Raw genomic sequence first — 6,000 nt, forward strand, 5'->3', positions numbered from 1 at the left:
CATTTAGCACAACAACGGATACATATCATTTGGTGTCGCTCTCTATTTCTTGAGCAATCAGCAAAAACAGAAAGCTGCGGCGTGAATGCAAAAGGTGAAAAAGATGAAAGCTAACAATCGGAAAGTGGACAATTTTCAGAGTCTGATGACTTAATGATTAAAAAGCGTGCTTTGTTTTGGGGTTCGTAAATAATTCGGTAAGATTATGGAGTTTAAAACCTTTCTGAGACAAACTTTGTTTTCCAGCAATTCTGCGAAATTCTGTGTTGATTTAGCAGCATCTTACTCGCCAACACTTTCTCCTGTCAACATTTCAGGGTTGAGAGGATTTGTTTAATGAGTGTGCAGGGAAAACAGGGGAAGTCTAGCTCCATGTGGTGTCTTGCCTTGTGATTCCTCAAGGCAGTGCTGGCAGCGCTTTACAGCCCTGTTTTATTTTAAAGGTTCTGCCTGAATTGCATAAAAGCATCTGATGTCTGTAACAGGAAAAAATCCACTGACACGGATCCGCTACAAGATGAATGTCCCCGTACACTCCATAACATATTAAAGTAATTACGATATGTTGCTCACAATGGTGAAGGCTTCATAAGTCAGCAGTTCAGTGATACTTGATATGCTGTATCCAGGAGACATCTAATCATCTGTGTAACTAAAAGAGATCAGACCAAAGCAGTTTCTGAGATGAATAATCCCCGGTTCACCCAACATTTTCAGGAGAAATGTAGTCTTGGACATTGGTCAGAATCAGTGTTTGGCCCAGGATATACAGTAATATAAGTGGTTTACAGAACTACTTTTAAAAACCCCAAAGCACTTGCAAACTCAAAGAGCGACTCAACATTTTTACAACGTCTATTAAAGGAGAATCTACAAGAAGCCAGAAGTTGATGAGAGGATATTTAAAAGGCTGACTGCTAAACAACCAGCTCCTGTATAGTTTCAGAGTACAGGTAAGATGAAGCAAAGGCTTTTCACAATACAGCAATAATCCTAGCCTTCAGGCTAACATTAGCTAGCAGACTACTTTTAGTGCTTCTCAAAGACTTTATTGGGGAGGTTTGCCAGATATATTAATGGCCCCCCAAAGTATATCTCATCTTAGACTATTATTACTTTTTAAAAATTCATCCAAATTACTTGTAGACAGTCCCCTTACTCGTAGTTTGACAGTTTAGCTATTGGTCCTTTCCATCTCGTTTCTTTTGGGATTGATCACTGATGCTGCGTCGCTCATTATCATTCAGGTTCCTCTAGGTTGAGTCGCTCAATCTGTGGTCAAAGTTTAACTCTACAGTCTTGTGCTTGATTAAGACTTCTGAGGTGAATCTATGTAGAACCTACGTGCTCCAGTGGCTGACACCATGGCCAGCATTTATACTTGTTAACGGTGATATGCAGTTACATTTCTAGACAGCAACACGTCTGGTTTCACCGTAGGTTATGGTTTAGGGTTTTGTTACGAAGTTCCAAATGCATACGTTAACCACAGAAGTATAATTTTACTTTTAGGCCTTTTTTCTTTCAGTATCCATAAATCCACTAGAGTGCACTTAGGCCTGAGTGATGGAAACTTGGCCATCAGACGCTGCGACTGTGCTGACTCATCTGTGGAGAATTTGCATTACAGTTACATACTACGCATGCGCTCCAGGTGCCAGATTGCTAGCAGACCTCTACAGGCTGTATCAAAAGGATAAACCGATTTCAAAGCACTTTAATTCCGCAGCCGTTCACCAGTAATTATCAAATCATGTACTGTTAGAAAGAGGGGATTCCTGAGTTTCACCGGGTTGCTGGTAGATAGCATAACAAAAGCAGCGGCTGGAGTGACTCCAGACATGCTCACAAAAGTATGGGGTGAGCGTGACTATCAAACGGACATAAGCTGTGCTTCATGAGGGGAACACGTTCATTCGAACAGTTGTAAAGATTGTAAGTTTTCTATGTAAAACTATTCAGCCACATTTTTCAAATTTACCGCAAACTTCTACGCCCATTACTTTAAAAAATATAGCCCTTTGAAATCAGGTGATTCTTTCTGTGTATTACAGGAATGACTATTCAGATGTGGAGTCTCCGGCTGTCTCTGTCCATGTCCACAGCAGAGTATAATTAAGGCTTTAGACTGCATCTGATAAAACCTGAGTCTGCCAGAGCGCCCTCGGGTCAGTGAGACATAAATTTTGTCAACAATGACGCTGAAAATCTGCGTGGATGTCTGCGTACCTGCTTGTTCTTTGTGATTTGTCGTAGAAGAATTTACATTAAAATTCATATACTGCTCACGCACCCAAGGGAGGTGGATTTCAAGAAGACTTCAGCAAAATATTACAGGAATGACTGCTGTGTCTTAGTGTCTCCAGCTGTCTCTGTCCATGTCAGCAACAGAGTACAATCAAGGCTTTAGACTGCAGCTGATAATAGTCCTCCCAATCCATCTCTGGAGTTCCTCTGTGAAGATCCTCTGTGACCTGGGAGGCCGCTCTAAGGTGCTGAAGGTGAAGCGCTTGTTCCTATGCTGCTATGCTGAGTTCACGGCGGCTGCAGAGCAGAATAGCGACTACCTTCGCCAGCTGCAATGCGATAAGATATGAACTGGACATGCAGCTAGATTTGTTGCTCAAATATTTGTCACAAAGAAACTCGCAATTAAAATATCTGCCAAGCAACCCACGTTAAATAATTAACTGAACAGTCTATGCAAAGTCTGAAACTGTATGCATACTGTACTGATTATGAAGTTTTATAATCAGTACAGTAAGCTTTAAGTCTCCTAAATTCTCTAAAACCCCTTGTTAGACCCACACAGTGCAAGAATGTCAGCAAACTGCTGCAAGAAGCTTCCGTCTGGAGAAAAGGTTAACCTGGAGCCTTTCAGAAAAATGTCAGCAGCTGCTTATTTCAAGCCTTTCATTCCCTGACAGCGACAATCTCACAGTACACTGGACCAATCCCAAAATATGTGGTGTGTGCCCATAAATCTTAGATAAAAGTGATCATGTGGAGCGTTTTGCTCAGCTGTGTTAAAAGATGAAATGACACTGCTCCACATCTAAATCTCCAGCAGTGCTTTTTGAAAAGTGCTTCCAGTTTGCTTCAAGGTCACCTAAAACCGTCATGTAGCTAAAACTGCTCCGATCACTGTTGTCAAGAATTTTTACTTTTCTTCCCTGCCCACACGTTGGACCTCTTAATGTCTACCCATTCTAACTCAAGTGTGCTGACTGAGTATGCTGAACCACTCTTTCACCCGGGGTTCGGGGTATTTTCTGCTTTCATGGCCAGAAATTCAGCTGAGCAACTCAGCAGAAGGCACGAGGATATCCAAGAAATGGTTGCCTTTTTTGTAACTCTAGCTCAGCTGGGTTACACACAAAGACTCAGAGGGCCATTTCATTTATCTACCTCTCAGAGCGCATCCTCCTGTTTCTGGTTTCATACTTTGCTACAGTGCAAAGTGCTGCTCTCAACCCTGCAGCACCACCAACCCTCCAACCAACCTCATGGTCACATTAAATAACCAAACTCGCCCGGAGGACTCGAAAGTTAAAATTTTACCAACAGATTCTGGTGTTTGACCAGTTGGTCATGAACACAGTAAACCATTAGCTTTCATAAAAAAATAAATGATAGGTAACTGGTGCACACAAATGAGTGAATTTTATCTCATTCTGTAAATTTCGTTTGATCGATTTCCACCTCCCGGTCAACTGTACAGGCCTCTTTACATTTATTGACGCTCAAACATGCCTTTTTAGGGGTATGATTAGAGGCTGATTTTATGTTATTGCACTAGACCTCAGGAAGGCTTTGGACCATTTTTTAATTCTGACAAATAATATGGCTTTGCTGTGTAATTTATTGGACTCTCTTCTACTATATTGTGCTGGAGTTTGCTTTTTCTGTGTGTATGTGTGATAAATTAATAGGTATTATCAGATCTCTAGTTCAAATTTGTTCCACCCAAACTCTATTTACAACTTGTAGACCTACAGTTCTATCTAAGCTGTGACCAGTTTTTTCTTTATCGTTTCCTAGAAAAATTGGACACAGCTATATTGATTTATTGAAATGTGCAAAAATAAATAGAAATAAAATATGTAATGCAATAAGAGAGTTTGAACAGTTCTAACTACCCTGGTAGTCAATATTTAGTATGACTCATTTTATTCTTCAACACAGCCTGAGCTCTCTTAGCCAAGCTTTCTTTGTAGTCTTCAGGAATCGTTCTCCAGGCTTCTTGAAGGCTATTCAAACTCTTCTTTGGATGTTGGCTGATTTTGTTCCATTTTCTGTCAAGCGTTTCATTGTGCCTTCTCTCCAGGTGTGCTTTGTGTTTGGGATCTTTGACATGCTGAAAAAATGAAGCTGTTACTAATCACACCCTTTTTCAATGAGCTTGCGTGGCGGATGAAAATCCAGTGGCACTTTTGTGGGTTCATAATTCCATCAATTTTGACAAAATCCGCATCAACACTGGCTGAAGTAAAACTCCTGACCATCTCTGCATATTTGCCATTTGAACTAAAACTTTCAAAGCTGGGTTGATGACGTGCACTGAGTTTCAGTCCAGTTGTTGTGTAATTTGGCAAGAATTAAGAATGGTTTCCTGACAGCCATCCTCCCACAGAGACCATTTCTGATGATGCAACTCTCATGTCCTGTATCAAATCTTTGCTGGATTTTTTCCCTTATTTTTGAAGACATGACTTTCAGATACTGTTCAAGTTATCATGTTCACAAACTTCGATATCCACGCTGCCTGCCCCCATCAGCCTGTTACAGCTGAGGAGTAACAATTGGTGGAGAGTCCCAAACATTTAACCCTTAGTAGGAGTTGACCCCTTTGGAGGTGATCCTGATGTTGTTGGCTGACTACTGATCATGTGAGTCGTCACATGAGTAAAGGTGTGAAAAAGGCTCAGGACCACCTCCAAAGCACACAGCCCCCACTAAGGGTTAAATAACGGGACCGTTTGTTTTTAAAACTGAAGAACTCTCTTGGACGAGAGGTGAAACATGTGGATGACTGACAACCTGCACAGCCACAAGCACTGGAAACTTGCTTTTACACTCATTTTGTCACGATTTCCAAATAATACAAAGCCTTACCTGGATAATTTCAGATCCCATTGTGGTGCATGAAGACCTGCTGCACATTTCAAAGGCCAAGCCAGTTTTACTCAGAAAACCCAGAACAATTAAGATGCTATTGGATTTTTATATATCCACTTGATGCTGCTTGCCTCGTCAACAAGTGAGCAGATATCTATACAGACAGAGGAAGAGATTACCTGATAAAATAACTCCTCATTCATGATTACAATGAAACACTTTTAAATTATAATCTCAAATGAGCTTTGGTTTTCAATTTCTTTGTGTGTTATTTGAAGACAATGCATGTTGCACGACAATATCTAGGCCCTTTTGATTAAATCCTCTGGTATTAAGAACGTAAGTAAAGAAAGCAGTGCCCTACAGCGGATCACTTCCCCCTGATCCACTTGTGTAACAATGTTTACTGCCACATCCCTCGTAGTGTCTTATTTGCCAGGGAATGAGAAACTGGAGGCGTTGTAGTAGCTGCAGTTTGTAGAGCTGCAGAAATGAGGAGGGCTGTAACAGCCTTTGCAAAAAGTATATTTTTCTAACCGTCCAGGGAGCAGAGGATTTATTTGGATGTGCTCAAAGCTGCTGCACATTTTTGCCATACAGGCACTGACATCCCTAAACAACTGAGTCCTGTCTCAAAAGAAACCCCGAAGAGAACCAACAAATATCTGTTCAGTCGCAAAAGCCAAAAGCCAAAATGTTTGAAGTCGATATCATCCCCCGAGTGCATCAAACAACATAAAAACAAGACTTCTGTTTGCATCATGTTTGTCCTAAAAGCACGGCGGAGTCTGTCAGTCTGCCCACGGCTTACAATATGTCTTAGAAGATAACCGTCTCCGTTATGTCTTTCTAATAGCACTTGTTCCCTCATTATGCTCTAAT

The sequence above is a fragment of the Oreochromis aureus genome, linkage group 22 (assembly GCF_013358895.1).
Source record: "Oreochromis aureus strain Israel breed Guangdong linkage group 22, ZZ_aureus, whole genome shotgun sequence".
Classification (NCBI taxonomy): domain Eukaryota; kingdom Metazoa; phylum Chordata; class Actinopteri; order Cichliformes; family Cichlidae; genus Oreochromis; species Oreochromis aureus.